The sequence below is a fragment of the Amblyraja radiata genome, chromosome 16 (assembly GCF_010909765.2).
Source record: "Amblyraja radiata isolate CabotCenter1 chromosome 16, sAmbRad1.1.pri, whole genome shotgun sequence".
NCBI lineage: Eukaryota > Metazoa > Chordata > Chondrichthyes > Rajiformes > Rajidae > Amblyraja > Amblyraja radiata.
The window spans coordinates 8,622,880-8,641,545 of record NC_045971.1 but is presented as its reverse complement, the minus strand read 5'-3'; the positions used below and the strand labels follow the sequence as shown (position 1 = coordinate 8,641,545).

Here is an 18,666-nt window from a genome sequence, read left to right as displayed (position 1 = left end):
GATGGGAGAGGGGAGAAGAGAGAATGGCCAGGGTGCGACTCGTCCTTGATTATGCTGTTGGCCTTGCCGAGGCAGCCCGAGGTATAAAATGAGTCAATGGAAGGGAGGTTGGTTTTTGTGATGGACTGGGCTGCGTCCACAATTCGCTTCAGGGTCTGGGTAGAGTGGGGTGCAAGGAGGCTCTGGAGAGGGTGCGGAAGAGGAATGCTGCTTGGGTTAAGAGGTACAAGCTACGAGGAGAGATTGATAAACCTGGATTGTTTTCTCTGAAGTCTAGAGATTGAGGAAAGACCTGGTAGATGTATATAAAATTACAAGAGACATGGATAGGGTAGACAGTCAGAACCTTGTTTCCAGGGTGGAATATTGAAGACTAGAGGACATAGGTTTAAGGTGAGAGGAGCAAAGTTTGAAGGAGATGTGCAGGGCATGTTTTTTTTTTACATGGCTTCCTGGGACATGTTACTGGGGGTGGTGGTGGGGGCAGATGCGTAAGTGGCATTTAGGGGGCTATTTAGATAGGCACTTGCCCAGAGCAGGGGAATCAACCCGAGGGCAGAGGTTTAAGATGAAGGGGGGAAAATGAATAGGAATTTGAGGGCTAACTTTTTCACATAAGGGGTGGTGGGTGTATGGAACGAGCTGCTGGAGGAGGTAGTTGGCAGGATTATCGCAGCGTTTAAGAAGCAATTAGACAGGTACATAGGACAGGTTTAGGGGGTATGAGCCAAATGCAGGCGTGGGACTAGTGTAGATGGACATGTTTGTTGGTGTGGGCAAGTTGGGCCGAGGGGCCTGTTTCCGCACTATATGCATAGGACTCTAAGCATATGCAGGTAATGGAGGGATGTGGTTCACGTGCAGGCAGGTGCATCATATTCGGCACGGACATTGTGGGCCGAAGGGCCTGTTCCTGTGCTGTACTGTTCCATGTTCTACTTGAATCCCTTTGCTCTGTTGTTGTCTATGACTCTCATGACACATTCAAGGAGGGGTGGAATAAAAGAGCAGCGATTCACACCAAAGATCTATGACCTTTGATTCACACTGCACTTCAAACGTCACGATTTTATAGATGAGACAGAAACGTGGGTCAGTGTCCGAAACAGAAAATGCTGGGAATACTCAGTGGGTCAGGCTGGAGGGAGATGGGCCAGACACAGGCAGGTGGGACTGGTAGACCTGGGACATGTTGGCCGGTGTGGGCAAGTTGGGCCGAAGGGCCTGTTTCCACGCTGTGTTACGACTCTACGACCCTAAACTGTGGTTCCAATGGCAAGTGTTTTAATGGGGGGAAATATATATTTACTGTGATTGATGAAATTGCTGTTAAATGTTGATGTTTCTAAAACTATTTCATCAGCGAGCGATTAAATGAAGGCTAGACACTCTGTCATTCGTGATCATAGACCTGGGTTTCATTCCCAGTCCCCAGATGGGTTAGAGACCTCATTAAAGCGGGCGGGGTCTTGCATCGTCGGTGATTCCCTTCTGATGCTGTGAACGGGAGACTCGGCAGGAGATCCCCCCCTAATCCTCGCCTTTGGGGAGTCGGGTTCCAACGGCTCACAGACGAGCGGCCACGGTCTGTATGTACAAAGAGACACTGGAACCAGCAGAGGAGAGAGAGAGAGGGGGTGAGAGAGAGAGAGAGACAGGGAGAGAGAGAGAGGAGGAGATTACATTACAGATCACAGCAAGAAGGCGCGGGGAGAAGAAGGATTCTTCCAGCAAGCAACTGGCTCAAATCTGCAGAGAATACACGCCGGGTCTCTCAGCGAGAGGGGGAGAAAGTAAAGAGCTGAAGGCTGGAATAAGATGCAAGGGGAGAGGGGGGAGCTGTGTGAAACCCTCACAGAGCGAAGGCTGAAATAGACCGGTGTTATTACACAAGAGCCTGTTGCACAGCCCTCTCCCACCGCCCTGCCTGTCAGACGCGACGATGCCGGACTGTTTCTAGGAGTGGTTTTGCTCTCCGGAGTTGTCTATCGCAGGTAAGTGGTCAGAGACTCCATTCGCCTCTCCGTCTCCCTCTCCCCCACCCCACCCCACCCCGGGTACCCGGTGCGATGAGTTTGGGGGAGTGGGCTGAGATGGTCGCCCAGTGTTGCTGGTACTGCTACTCTCCAGGATGCCCCGGGACTCAGCTCCTACACATCCCCCTCGCCTCTGCTTTTCCCACCCTTGGAAAGTAGGATCGAAGGAAAAGTGGCTGGGATTGAGTGCTGGGATTGGGGGGAAAGACACTTTGCAAAAAACAGTGTTTGCAATGTCCCCCCCTCCCTCCCACCACAACCCTCTCCTCCCCTTCCCAGCTCCCCACACAACACGCATGCAATGTGTTGAAAACAGTGGCTTTCTCGTTAATGCACAGCAAGTTGTTTGTTTTTAAAGGCGTCCGCTGCATTTTCAACCCGGAATCTCATCTCCTTCGTTTAAAATTGTTTCTCAGACCCTAACACTGGCATTTCACACAAATTGTGACTGGGACACGCGACCTCTAGTGGCGACCAACTCGTGGGCAATCGATGCACCTTGTTATTTAGACAAAATTCCTAGACTGTTTATAATAATAATAATAACACTGTGATTTGCACCCAGATTGTACTTTATTGAAGGCCGGGAAATTTTAGTTCAATGCATAAGAAAGTAATGGTGGAGAAACCCTCATCACATTTAAAATACGCCACGTTCCTATTTCATAGACATAACAGCAGTCTGCAAGGTTTTGGAATTGAGGGATTCAATGTGGGATTAGGGCGGATGCTTTCCCCTCTACCAGCACAGACGCGATGGGCCGAAGGGCCTTTTTTCAGCGCTGTAATTTAAAAAAAATGTTTCTAACGTCAGACTAGAGTATTTCCTCAAGATGAAATTTTGCATCCAGCATTTTGTGTCTATCTTCCATTTAAACCAGCATCCGCAGTTCTTTCCTACACGCTTCTGCTTAGTTTGATCTGTTGAGCTTTTCCCAATTGCTGAAATGAATTAACCCCTCGCCCTAACAATCTCCCCAAACCCTGCCATTTTTTTCCATCAGTTATAACATTTTCCATGACCTCTTATTCAGAGTGGAACTGCTCCCAACATTTGAATAAGACGTTTGTCCATTGAAAATATCACAAAATGAAATCTTCATTGCAGTATTAATCACTGGTGGCATTTGTAGCGTGACCTGTCACATTCAAAGCATCAGCTGTACGCCACAGTCCTTTCAGTGGTAGTAAAATGTCTGCAGAACCCCTGTACAACCAGGTCTGCTGATCATGGTCACAAAATGATGGAGTAACTCAGCGGGGCAGGCAGCATCTCTGGATAGAAGGAATGGGTGACGTTTCGGATCAAGACCTTCTTCAAGGATCTCAACCTGAAATGTCACCCATTCCTTCTCCCCAGAGATGCTGCCTGCCCCGCTGAGTTACTCCAGCTTTTTTGTGTCTATCTTCGGTGTAAACCAGCATCTGCAGTTCCTTCCTCCACTGCTGGTTATGGTAGTGAATACTGAACTGTAACACACCTGGAAGCTGGCATTGTGTTACATGGTCATCGTTTTTGTTTGGTGGTTTAAATAGTTACCCCTTCACCCCTGGAGGCTGGGAGGGGGAACATGGATAGGCCTGCGGAGTAGAGTGGGTTGTGGGCAAATGAATGGGGAAAAGAGACAAATGGAAATGGGTCTGCGTGCTGGAAGGAACTTGATGGGCCAAATGGCCACCTTCTATGCTCAATGAACATATCATAAATAAGACCAAGAAGTATTTTTTTGCTTGAAGGAGGAAAATTGTGTAGGATATCTGGGACGGTGGGAGTTCGTGGAGGTGGTGAGTGGGAAAGACTATTCTTCAAATAGAGACGATAGATTTTTACTGTCAACTGAAACAGATAAACCCTTAACTTAGTGTGAAGAAGGGTTTCGGTCCGAAACGTTGCCTATTTCCTTCGCTCCATTGATGCTGGTGCACCCGCTGAGTTTCTCCAGCATTTTTGTGTACCTTCGATCTTCCAGCATCTGCAGCTCCTTCTTAAACCCTTAACTTAGCCCTGGAAAGGAAAATGTTGAGGCTATGTCGACAAACCTGCAGGTATTACAGTGCCACAGTTTAACTGTGAAAGAGGATATCATATTAAAATGAACACATTTATTCCAAAATTACGAAAGCTCAAATGTACAGAGATGATGTTATTTATGCATTAGTGTATGAGTTAATGGTTGCATAATCTAATCCAACACCTCGCTCACAGGTTGTTCCAGTCATCCCTCTTATTTTGATGTCCGCGCCTGGAGTTATTTAGGTGGCAAGATATCCTGAGATGATTTTCTGCTTCTCTGAGCAGGAGTGGTTATAAAATAATTGGTGTGAAAGTAAATGAATGTAGTGAAAATAGCGTTCGATTTTAGCTGTGATAGGGCAGGGTGAGGCAGCACCAACTGGTTTAGAACAGGGCCAGGGCTTACTTTAACTGCAACTCAGAGGGGATCAGGGGTGTAATATCTGACCAGGTAACACAGGAGCTGACCAAGATTGTCGTGAATCTTTTTAAAGCAGCATATCTACCTCATTGGTGACCCTCGGACTATCCTTGATCGGACTTTGCTGGCTTTACATCGCCCTAAACGTCACTCCCTTATCATGTATCTGTACACTGCAAATGGGTCGATTGTAATCATGTTTTGTCTCTCTTCTCTGCTGACTGGTTAGCACACAACAAAAGCTTTTCACTGTACCTCGGTACACGTGACAATGAACTCAACTAAAAAGCATTGACGGAGATTGGGCACTCGACTGGTTCGACATCAGCTCTCCTAGAGAACAGTTTGTATCACCCTCTCTCCCTTGTAGATCAAAGCACATCAGAGTGATAGGAGTTTGCTTTAAAAGCTGCCTTTCTCCACCAGAACCAGCCACAGAAATGACCCAACAATCCAGCTTCTTTAAATGGGGAACACCATGATTGATTGAAGAAGTCTGAAGAAGGATCTCGGCCCAAAATGTCACCCATTCCTCCTCTCCAGAGATAGAAATAGAAAATAGGTGCAGGAGTAGGCCATTCTGCCCTTCGAACCGGCACAGCCATTCAATATGATTATGGCTGATCATCTAAAATCAGTACCCCGTTCCTGCTTTCTCCCCATATCCCTTGATTCCTTTAGCCCTAAGAGCTAAATCTAACTCTCTCTTGAAAACATCCAGTGAATTGGCCTCCACTGCCTTGTGTGCAGATGCTGCCTGTCATAGAAACATAGAAAATAGGTGCAGGAGGAGGCCATTCGGCCCTTCGAGCCAGCACCGCCATTCATTGTGATCATGGCTGATCGTCCCCAATCAATAACCCGTGCCTGCCTTCTCCCCATATCCCTTGACTCCACTAGCCCCTAGAGCTCTATCTAACTCTCTCTTAAATCCATCCAGTGACTTGGCCTCCACTGCCCTCTGTGGCAGGGAATTCCATAAATTCACAACTCTCTGGGTGAAAAAGTTTTTTCTCACCTCAGTCTTAAATGACCTCCCCTTTATTCTAAGACTGTGGCCCCTGGTTCTGGACTCGCCCAACATTGGGAACATTTTTCCTGCATCTAGCTTGTCCAGTCCTTTTATAATTTTATATGTTTCTATAAGATACCCCCTCATCCTTCCTGCTGAGTTACTCCAGCTTTTTGTGTCTATTTTGATTGAATGAAAAATAGAGCGTGGATATAGGCCCTTTAAACCACTGAGCCCACGCCCACCATCGATTCACACTAGCTCTGTGATATCCCACTTCCCTATCCACTCCCTACGCACTAAGGGGCAATTTGGCAATTTACAGAGGGCAATTAACCTACAAACCCGCTCGTCTTTGGGATGTGGGAGGAAACCGGAGCACTCAGACGAAACCCACGCGGCCACAGGGAGAACGGGCTGACTCCCCACAGACAGTACCCGCGGTCAGGATCGAACCTGGGTCTCTGCCGCTGTGTGGCAGCAGCTCTACCTGCTGCGCCGCGATGAAACCCATCATAAATGTACTACCTTTCTCAGGGACAGCTTCTTTCCCTTTGTAATCAGTCACCTGAATAGTTCTTCCATAAGCGATGGCACTGCCCGATTCACCATTACCTCATTATGGACAGTGGACATTGTCTGTGGAATTGATACACTACAATGCTGAGAGCTGTTTTCTGCACTCTGTATCTTCCCCTTTGTTGCATCTATTATACACGAGTTTGATTTGATTTTTTAAATATTATTTTATCTGATCAGACAGCGTGCAAAACAAAGCTTTTCACTGTGCCTTGGTGACAATCATACATCTAAATCTAATCCTTTAGCAATGGCTTGATGACGTTTCTCTTTATAATTCAGCCTGCTTGATACGGTGTGGTGTCACTATCAGTATTTAGAGTCATAGTCATACAACATAGAAACAGGCCCTTCGGCCCAACATTCCCATGACGACCAAGATGCCCCGTTTGCAAGTCCCACCTACCTTCGTTTTGGCCATATCCTTCTAAACCTTTCCTATCCATGTACCTGTCCAAATGTCCTTTAAATGTTGTGATAGTAACCTGCCTCGACTACTTCATCTGGCAACTTGTTCCAAACACCCACCACCCTTTGTGTGAAAGGAGAGAGGGGGGATAAGAGAGAAATATAGGACTCATAGGTCGACACAAAAAGCTGGAGAACTCAGCAGGTCAGGCAGCATCTCTGGTGAGAAGGGAAGGGTGACGTTTCGGATCGTGCCCTTCTTCAGACTCTACACATATAGGACACAGAGAGTTGGGCCTACACAAAACCACACTCACACACTCCACACGCACGCACACACACACACACACACTCACTCACACACTCCACACACTCCACACTCACACACTCCACACACACACTCCACACTCACACACTCCACACACTCACACACTCCACACACACACACACACTCCACACACACACACACTCACACACTCCACACACACACACACTCACACACTCCACACTCACACACTCACACACTCCACACACACACACACTCACACACTCCACACACACACTCCACACACACACTCCACACTCACACACTCCACACACTCACACACTCCACACACTCACACACTCCACACACACACACACACTCCACACACACATACACGCGTACACTCACACACTCCACACACACATACACGCGTACACTCACACACTCCACACACACACTCCACACACTCCACACACACACTCCACACACACACTCCACACACTCCACACACACGCTCCACACACTCCACACACACACTCACACACCACTCCTCACACACACTCACCCCCACACCACTCACCCCCTCCACTCACACACACTCCCCACCCACACTCACCCACCACTCCACACACCACCCACCCACACACTCCACACCCCCACTCCCACACTCCCACACACACACTCCACATACCCACACATTCCCCACACACCCTCTACATCCACACTCCACACACACCCACTCACTCCCCACCCCCCACACTCCACACCCACACCCTCCCCACCCACACTCCACCCACTCCCCCCACACACTACACCACACCCATCCCCACTCACACCACCCACTCCCATATACCACCCATCCCACACACACTCTACATACACACACACACACGCTCCACGCACACACACACACACACACACACACAAACATGCACACACACACACACACCACACACACACACACACACACACACACACACACACACACATGCACACACACACACTCCACATTCACACACACACACACACACACACACACACACACACACACACACACACACACACACACACACACACACACACACACACACACACACACACACTCCACACACACACACCCCACATACACACTCAAACAAACACACACGCTCCAAATGCACACAAACACGCAGACACCATATGCACACACTCTTACACACTCACTCACACACTCACTTACACACACACACTCCACACACACACAAACACACCACACACACACACGCACACAAACATACACCCGTAACCACATCCACTCTAACACAGACAGACCACACACACTCCACATACACACATACACACCACACACATACAAACAAACACTACAGACACACATACACACCATGTGCACACAAACATGCACAGACACCACACACACACACACACTAAACAACGGTCTGGGGAGTTTTTTATTATTTAATTTGTGGTTCCGCTGACAAGGTGAAATTGTATTGCCCGTGTGAATAATTGTTCTCAAGAGGGTGATGACGAGTTACCTTTCTTCATAGTTAGTGTACATACCTTCTGTGGATCCATGCATAAGGAATTCCAGTCTCAGGAGATACTGGAAAATAATTCCATGTCAGATGGTGCATGGATCAGAGGGCATCCCCTGGGTGGGGACAAGTTGCTCTTGTCTTTCTGTTTGGTAAAGGTCACATACTTGGAAATAACTGACGTTATCACAGTGCATAGAAGGAACTCATTGCCACAGAATGCTGGCAGGCCAAGTCAATGGATATTTTTACGGTGGAAATTGTCAGATTTTCGATTAGTACAGGGTGTCAGAGGTGATGGAGTGAAGGCAGGAAAATGGAGTTGAGAGGGAAAGATAGATCAGTCATGTTTGAATGGCAGAGTAGGCTTGATGGGCCAAATGGTCTAATTCTGCTCCTAGAACTTACGAAAAACACACACGCACACACAAAATGTTTTATCTTATGTAATACTTCTGAGGACAATTCATAATTAGGAAGAATTGTGAGTAGCCAGGAAATATCTCCCATTCATTTAAAACAAATTCATAATCCATCTTGGATAATGCCAAGAGCTCACCTTGGGATAGTGGTCTTTCATGGGGTGAATTGTGGAGCTAAATTGAACCCAAAGCCTAATTTACTGATTCTCATGAAATATGTTTTTGCCATCTTTGGCTGGCATCCTCTTCCAACTTGGTTTGGGAACAGCTCCATCCGAGACAGCAAGATATCGCAGATGCATTGTGGACTCAGCCCAGACCATCACACAAACCAACCTCCCTTCCATTGACTCTCTTTACACCTCACGCTGGCCCGGCAAGGCCAGCAGCATAATCAAGGACGAGTCACACCTTGACCACTCCCTCTTCTCCCCTTCCCCATCGAGCAATAGGTATAGCTGTGCGAAAACGCACACCTCCAGATTCAGGGATAGTTTCGTTCCAGCTGTAAGCAGGCAACTGAACCATCCTACCACAACTAGAGAGCAGTCCTGAACTACTATATACCAGAATTACTATATATCCAGAACAAGGGGTCACAGTTTAAGGATATCCAGAACAAGGGGTCACAGTTTAAGGATAAGAGGGAAGTCTTTTAGGACCGAGATGAGAAAATCATTTTTTACACAGAGAATGGAGAATCTATGGAATTCTCCGACACAGAAGGTAGTTGAGGCCTGTTCATTGGCTATATTTAAGAGGGAGTTAGATGTGGCCCTTGTGGCTAAAGGGATCAGGGGGTATGGAGAGAAGGCAGGTATGGGATATTGATTTGGATGATCAGCCATAATCATATTGAATGGCGGTGCAGGCTCGAAGGGCCGAATGGCCTACTCCTGCACCTATTTTCTATGTTTCTACCTCATTGGATACCTTAGGGCTATATTTGATCAGATTTTACTGGCTTTATCTTGTACTAAATGTTATTCACAATATTTCCAGTATCATGTATCTGTGCACTGTGGAAGGCTTGATTGTAATCATGTATTGTCTTTCCACTGACTGGTTAGCACGCAACAAAAGCTTTTCACTGTACCTCGGTACACGGGACAATAAACTTAAACTAACTAATGTCAACTGATAAACTCCTAAAGCTGAGTCTGAAATAAATGCAAAGGACTTTCCTCTCTGTACCATATGTCCTGGGAAATGCCTGCGCAGGATTGTGCAGCTAAAAATAACCGGGAACCCTCTGGGATATGGAGATGCGGAGTAATTGTGCTTATTGGATTTTTAGCATGCAAATGGATTGCTGAGGCAGGGAAAGAATGCTATTGAAAAAACACTTTGGTGACAGTGACAAACACGGAGCTCGATACCAAAGCCTTCAGTCAGCACTCAAAATGCAAGTGCCTCCACACATAGTTACTGAGTAGTTTGGTAGAGGGTTTTATGCATAGGAAGAATGTCTTTATTCTGCGTGAAGGATGGAGTGGTGATACGTCATGAACACAATGTACTTAATGGGATGTCATAGCAGCTCAATCAATAATGACTGAAACTAAACCAAGCATTGACTGAAAGTGGGGGGTGGGGAAGCTCTTTTCTGAATCAGAAACAATATCATGTTCATAAGTGATTACAGCAAAATTAGGCCATTCGGCCCGTCCATTCTACTTTGCCATTGAATTGTGGCTGATCTATCTTTCCCTCTTAACCCCATTCTCCTGCCTTGTAGACAATAGACAATAAGTGCAGGAGCAGGCCATTCGGCCCTTCGAGCCAGCACCACCATTCAATGTGATCATGGTTGATCATTCCCAACCAGTACCCTGTTCCTTCCTTCTCCCCGTATGCCCTGACTCTGCTATCTATAAGAGCCCTATCTAGCTCTCTCTTGCCTTCTCCCCATAACCCCTGACACCCGTACTAATCAAGAATCTATCTATCTCTGCCTTAGAAATATCCATCGACTTGACCTCCGTAGCCTTCTGTGGCTGTGAATTCCACAGATTCATCACCCTCTGACTAAAGAAACCGCTCTTCATCTCCTTCCTAAAGGGTCGTCTAATTCTGAGACTGTGAGCTCTGGTCTTCCACTGGTGGAAACCCACCCCCACATCCACGCTATCCGGGCAAGTAGAGTCAGGTGGCTCATTTGTTAATAAACCAGGCATGTTAAGCACTCTTACTTGGTCAAAGTCCATTAATCATGGTGAAAGTTGGTGAACTGATGGCCATGATAAGAGAGAGGCTGGAAACTACAGTGGAGGTGAGATGGATTTAAATAAGGAGATAATCACTTTTTGATTATGGCACGGGTTGCATCTGCAATGCAAAACCTGTATAGCAATCGGTAGCATCTGACAGGAGCCATGTAATCCACCATTAGCCCATTTACAACATCTTTCTCATCGTTCCCTTCACCTTCATCAGTGGTGGAAGAGAAGATCAGGGTTCTAGAAGCAAAAAAACAAAGACACAAACTGTAGGAGTAACTCAGCGGGTCAAGTAGCATCTCTGGAGGACATGGATAGGCGATATCTCTGGTGGAGACTACTATTCAGAAAAATTGGGTGAATTAAGACACAATGAACTGCAAATATCGGTTTATTAAAACCCCCCCACAAAGTGCTGGAGTAACTTAGGAGGTCAGGCAGCATCCTAGGAGGACATGGATTGACAATTGACATTTTGGGTTGGAACCTTTCTTTAGACCCATCTAAAGAAGCGTCTCGACCTGAAGCGACACCTATCCATGTCCTCCAGACATGCTGCCTGACCTACTCAGGTACTCCAGCACTTGGTGCTTTCTTTAGATTAATTAATAAGTGTTGGATTGGCAGCAGTACTGAACTGTCTCAATGTCATCCTTCCATTAAGCTATCAAAACAGGAAAGTAATTTTATAATTGATCGGGAGTTAATGAATGCCAGTTCTGTAAGTCTGCTGTTCCAACCATGGATTTCTCTCACAGAGACAAAGCTTTTCACTGTACCTCGGTGCACATGGCAATAAACTAAACTATTGTTCATGAGTTCATAAGTTGTAGGAGCAGAATTAGGCCATTCGGCCCATCAAGTCTCCTCCACCATTCAATCATTGCTGATCTACCTTCCCTCTCAACCCCATTCTCCAGCCTTCTCCCCATAACCCCTGGCACCCTTAAGGGCCTGTCGCACTTGGGCGTCGTTTGCGCGTCTCAACGCCGGCGCACGCCTCATGGCACGCACGTGATGCGCGCATGGTGCGTGGTGACGTAGGCAGTGAAGCGCAGTCGCGCGCGGCGCCCCAGGATTTTGGGATGTACAAAATCTTCGCGCGCCATCTGCGTGACACGCAAATGACACCCAGGTGGGACAGGCCCTTTACCAATCAAGAACCTATCAATCTTCACCTTGAAAATATCCATTGACTTGGCCTCCTCAGCCATCTGTGACAATGAATTCCACAGATTCACCACCCTCTGACTAAAGACATTCCTTCTCATCTCCTTTCTAAAGTTGCATCCTTTCATTCTGAGGCTATGGCCTCTGGTCCTTGACTCTAGTGGAAACATCCATTCTATCCAGGCCTTTCACTATTCGGTAAAGTTTCAAGGAGGTGTCCCCCTCATCCTTCTAAACTCTAGTGAGTACAGGCCCAGTGTCGTCAAGCGCGCATCGTATGTTAATCCATGTTGTTGTGGCTAATTGGAAAAGGTACATGATTCAAACGGCGATCAGTGTTCGATTCAAGTGCCTGGCCTCTTAAAACACTGTACTTTTAATTTGTGATCTATGCCGAGCTATCTGAAGGCATAGAGGGAAATGTTTCGCAGCAAAGTGCATATTAATATTTCAGTGTAAAGAATTATTCTGGTGCACTCATTAGGCTGAAAGGTCAACCTCATGCCAAGGAATCTAATAAATCACTCTAGTTTACCCGTGTCACCGTTGGGTGTGACATACTTGGCGAATTCCATGTAAACACCAAGAATTGTGTATTTTTAAGCATAAAGCAAGCCTGTTTCATGTTACGATATTGTTGCCTTTTGTTATCAGTATCACCCACCGGAAATAGGTGGGCCATTTTCAGTCGGTGCAAGGAGTGCCAGTCCCTGTGGGAGTTGGTGCCATGCTGAGCAATGTGTTTGCATGCTATTTTCACAAGATATTGGACCTTGCAGGGAAAACTGATTTTCCCTTCTACCTGATAAAACATTGATTGCGCAGAATGTCGAACAAAGAACAGTGCAGCGCATGGACGGGGTCCTTCGGCACACGATGTTCGTGCAGAGCATAACACCAAGCTGAACTGGTTGTAACCGTGTATCTCTCCGCTGGCTGGTTAGCACGCGACAAGAGCTTTTCACTACCTCGATACACGTGACAATAAATTAAACTGAAACTGATCCGTTCTGCCTGTACATGATCCATATAATAATAATGGATGGGATTTATATAGCGCCTTTCTAATACTCAAGGCGCTTTACATCGCATTATTCATTCACTCCTCAGTCACACTCGGTGGTGGTAAGCTACTTCTGTAGCCACAGCTGCCCTGGGGCAGACTGACGGAAGCGTGGCTGCCAATCTGCGCCTACGGCCCCTCCGACCACCACCAATCACTCACACACATTCACACACAGGCAAAGGTGGGTGAAGTGTCTTGCCCAAGGACACAACGACAGTATGCACTCCAAGTGGGATTCGAACCGGCTACCTTCCGGTTGCCAGCCGAACACTTAGCCCATTGTGCCATCTGTCGTCCCAAATATCCCTCTATTCCCGGCACTTCCAAGATTGAGGTCGGATTGACTTGGATTGTTTTCGTCCGGAACGTCAAAGGCTGAGGGGAGACTTGATAGAGGCACATAATATGGTGAGAGGCAGAGATGGGGTAGACAGTCAGAACCTATTCCCCCAGGGTGGAAATGGCCAACACTAGAGGGCATAGTGTGGGGAGGGGGGTGGAAGTTTAATGGAGATGTGCAGGGCATGTTTTTTACACAGAGAGTAGTGGGGCCTGGAGCACATTGCCAGGGGTAGTGGTGGAGGCAGATACAATGGTGGTGTTTAAGAAGCTTATAGCTAAGCCCAAGGAAGTGCAGGGATATGGTTCATGTACAGGCAGATGAGATCAGTTTAACTGGCAGGTTCTCTGGGATACTTTCAAGAGAGAGCTAGATAGGGCTCTTAAAGATAGCGGAGTCAGGGGATATGGGGAGAAGGCAGGAACGGGGTACTGATTGTGGATGATCAGCCATGATCACATTGAATGGCGGTGCTGGCTCGAAGGGCCGAATGGCCTACTCCTGCACCTATTGTCTATTGTCTATAACTTGGCATCATGTTCGGCACAGACATTGTGAGATGAAGGGCCCTTTCCTGTGCTGTACTGTTCTATGTTCTCTATCCATCTGTGTTTAAGAAGGAACTGCAGATGCTGGAAAATCGAAGGTAGACAAAAATGCTGGAGAAACTCAGCGGGTGCAGCAGCATCTATGGAGCGAAGGAAATAGGCAACGTTTCGTCCCGAAACGTTGCCTATTTCCTTCGCTCCATAGATGCTGCTGCACCCGCTGAGTTTCTCCAGCATTTTTGTGTACCTTCTATATCCATCTGCTTCTTTTCCCTTGAAGATAGACACAAAATGCTGGAGTAAAGGACCTGTCCCACTGTACGAGCTAATTCAAGAGCTCTCCCAAGTTTAAAAAAAAGATCAAACTCGTGGTAAGCACGTTGAATGTACGTCGCGGGTACGTCGGAGCTCGGGGACGTCTCTTAGCGGCTCGTAACGCTAACGGCAGGTACTCGGTAAGCTCGTGAAGACTCGTGAAGATTTATCAACCTGTTGGAAAAATGGCCACGAGAGCCCCTAGTACCTACGAGTGGCCATTACCGTAATTCTCTGAGTTCGAATCAGGGGAAACTCGGGAGAACTCTTGAATTAGCTCGTACAGCGGGTCAGGCAGCATCTCTGGAGGAAAGAAATAGGTGACAATTCGGGACGAGACCCTTCTTCAGACTTCTTTTCCCTCCACGTGTCCTTTTAATATCCATTTCACCTGCTCTCTGTCTTATGTAGTCCTGCATTCTTACCAGTCATGGGATAAAAATATTTGTTTCTTGAATATCTTATTAGTTTTCTGTTATATTTATGGTCCTCGATCCTAGTCTTGCCTGCAGGCATGGATACATCTTTATATCCATGCTCCAGTATAAAAACCTTTTATTATCAGCCTTGTAACAATCTATATTATGTTCCTTTTCAGTTTTTATTAAGATGTCATTCTGACATGTCCCCCCGGCCCCAACATATGAAAACAAAAACCTCCCTTATTTTCTGTGCTATGTGAGAGAGATTGAACTGGTTTACAATTTTTGGAGGAAGTGGACAGAGTTGTGAAATGTAACCATGAAAACATTGTTCAAAATCTTTCCATGGAGTTAAAATAATCTCCCTCATCATCTGCCACCATAAATTCAATATTTCTATTATGGATGAAAAATGTAAAGCCTAAAATTGTAGTTACTAAGAATTTCTCGAAAGGAATAGTCGGCATAACAAAATGCACTTTACAGGCTGCAGGAAAATCATTGTATAATGATATTGAATGTCAATGTAGATTGGACTGCCTGTCAGTGTAGATTTACTGCTGGGTGGATCCTTTCCAAGATATGCTGTCACAAATCTGAAGCTTGTGTAGTGAGGTACAGAAAGACTAACACAATTAGTCTACGCATTATCCTATTTTTACACTTAACTTTCTCTCTTCATTTCACCATCGTTATATCTCTCATTTTGTATTCACCTCTGAATATTTTCTGCCTGTCTTTCCCTCTCTCCATTTCCAGCTTACATTTAGGTTCATGGAAGAGCTCATAATAATTTCCAGTGTGTGCGTGTGCGTGTGCGTGTGCGTGTGCGTGTGCGTGTGCGTGTGCGTGTGCGTGTGCGTGTGCGTCTGTCTGTCTGTCTGTCTGTCTGTCTGTCTGTCTGTCTGTCTGTCTGTCTGTCTGTCTGTCTATATACAGTGCCCTCCATAATGTTTGGGACAAAGACCCATCATTTATTTATTTGCCTCTGTATTCCACAATTTGAGATTTGTAATAGAAAAAAAAATCACATGTGGTTAAAGTGGACATTGACAGATTTTATTAAAGGGTATTTTTATACATTTTGGTTTTCACCATGTAGAAATTACAGCTGTGTTTAGAAATCTGTTTTAAAAACAACCGTTTAAAAAAAAATCTTTATTGCCAAGAACATGGTGAATTCCACCCATTGAGCAGCAGGAGTGCGGTGTAACATTTCCTCTTGCTTGTTGTAGTGAGCTACGTAGATTGGAAGAGGATACGCCCAGTCCTCCATTCTGTGCTTAGCTGGTAAACCATAAGACCATAACATATTGGAGCAGGATGTGGCCATTCAGCCCATCGAGTCTGCTCCGTCCATTCGATCATGGCTGATCTAGTTTTCCCTCTCAACCCCACACACCAGCCTTCTCCCCGTAACCTTAGACACCCTGAGCTCAGTTTAGCTGAGCTAACCCCAGCTGCAGCAGCATTTAGCAGTCCATGACCACGAAGAAATACTTACTAGACTCTCTAATAATGGTTGCAAATTCTTCACATGTTCATAGGTCATAGGAGCAGAATTAGGTTGTTCGGCCCATTGAGTCTACTCTGACATAAGATCATGGCTGATCAATCCTTCGCACTCAACCCCATTCTCCTGCCTTCTTCCCTGAATTCTGCCTCTAAATGTAAACTGTCACAGTTGTTATGCCTCCTGAGATTGAAAGTTGCAAGTTACTCACTCCAGTTGAGGGATATATGGAAGACATCTGGGACCTTGTGAACCAAAGTTCCTTAGTTTAATTTAGTTTAGAGATACAGCGTGGAAACAGGGCCACCGAGTCCGCGGAGACCAGCGATCACCCCGTACACTAGCACTACCCGACTCACGAGGGACAATTTACAATTTTACCAAAGCCAATTCAGCTGCAACCCTGTACGTCTGTGGAGTGTGGGAGGAAACCGGAGATCCCGGAGAAAAGCCATGCAGGTCACGGGGAGAACGTGCAAACTCCGTACAGACAGCACCCGTAGTCAGGATCGAACCCGGGTCTCTGGCGCTGTAAGGCAGCAACTCTACCGCTGTGTCACCGTGCTGCTCTTGGCCACAACTTTGGAGAGAAAATTGAAGCGATCTTGTCTGATATAACCATAGGCCTTGTATCCATGGGCCGACTTTTCTTTGATTAAGGGTTAATGGGAGAACTGCTCAAAGCCACTGAATGAAACATTAGAATCTGAAGTGAGCTACGGTCTTGTTACAGGAGGGAAGCTGAGCTTATATTAGTAAAATGAAAGCATGGTAAATTATTAATAATCATTTTTGAAGACTGGTGATTTACTCATTAAAAAAGGAAGCACTTTTTATAAGTGGAATCAATATTCAAAAACACACATGCAAGGAGCAGGAAGAAAACAGCACACTATTAAAACAAAATGGCACTGCCTGAAACCGTGACCTTGAAAGTGGATAGACTCAAAATGCTGGAGTAACTCAACAGGACAGGCAGCATCTCTGGAGCAAAGGGGTGGGTGATATTTCGGGTCGAGACCCTTCTTCAGACTTCTTCTGAAGAAAGGTCTCGACCTGAAACGTCACCCATTCCTTCTCTCCATAGATGCTGCCTGTCCCGCTGAGTTTCTCCAGTATTTTGTGTCTATCTTTGATTTAATCCTGCATCTGCAGTTCCTTCCTACACCTTGTAAGTGGATTTTGTTCAACCCTTTAGCTGGTCCTGTTGGCCATGAGGTCCACTGTTGGGGTCTGACATCCTGTGAGTTCATAAGTTATTGGAGCAGAATTAGGCCATTCGGTCCATCAAGTCTACTCTGCCATTCGATCATGACTGATCTATCTCTCCCTAACCCCATTCACCTGCCTTCTCCCCATAACCCCTGACACTCGAACTAATCAAGAATCTATCTATCTCTGCCTTAAAAGCTGATGATACAAGACTGGGTTGTGTCATTTCTCAGACCATTTAGTAAACAGCTTCTTCCCCTCTGTTATCACTCTTATGAACGGTCCTTCCATAAGCTCAGCTGTTGTTCAACCATCACCTATTCCCTATATGCCAGACCCGCTGAGTCACTCCACCATTTTGTGTCTATCTTCAGAGTACTGATATTAATAGGTTAAATTCGTAAGGAGGATGAAATTTACAGGGAAGATAGACACAAAAAGCCGGAGTAACTCAGCGGGTCAGACAGCATCACCGGAGAAAAAGTAATAGGTGACGTTTCACATTGTGTATTTTAAGGGTTTTGTGGGTAATGTGAATTGTATTCGCACCAAATTTTATTAGCGCGGCTTTGACAAACAGGTGACTGGGGAAATTACTGACGAGCACAAAAAGCGTATGGAGTGACTGAAAGAGGGAAGATATTGTAAATCAGTTTGTGCCAGCATTCAGCCTGACTGCACCAGTCCTCACACAGAGTTCATTAATCCTTGTTCTCTGTACTTACTCTCAGCACTGAAGCATTTTCTTCAATTATTTATCTAATTCTCATTTGAATGCGACCATTTAATTTGGCTCAGCTAATGTACTCTGGGCTTTAATTTAGAGATACAACGCGGGAAGAGGCCCTTCGGCCCACCGAGTCCTTGCTGACCCGCGACCCCCGACCTGTTCTAACAAAGTTTCTTGGACCTTTTACATCGAACTCTTACCGCATCGGTGCGACCTCCTGCACCCGTGCAGAATTCATGAACTTCACCACCAATTTTCATCCTGCACTCAAACTTGCTTGGAGCATCTCCGTCACCTCCCTCCCCTTTCTTGATCTCACTGTCTCCATCACAAGACATAGATTATCGACTGACGTCTATTACAAACCCGCTGATTCCCACAACTATCTCGACTACACATTATCCCACCCTGATTCCTGCAAAGACTCTATCCCCTTCTC

General features: G+C 46.2%; 1 protein-coding gene across 1 annotated transcript in view; it reads left to right on the top strand.

Annotated features, from left to right (window-relative positions):
- The first annotated feature begins 1,514 nt into the window (after positions 1–1,514).
- lrrc3c (leucine rich repeat containing 3C) overlaps positions 1,515–18,666 on the top strand; it is a 50,485-nt gene continuing 33,333 nt past the window's right edge. The window contains exon 1 of the mRNA XM_033035035.1: positions 1,515–1,994. The gene's annotated coding sequence lies outside the window, so the exon portion shown is untranslated. The remainder of the gene's footprint in view (positions 1,995–18,666) is intronic.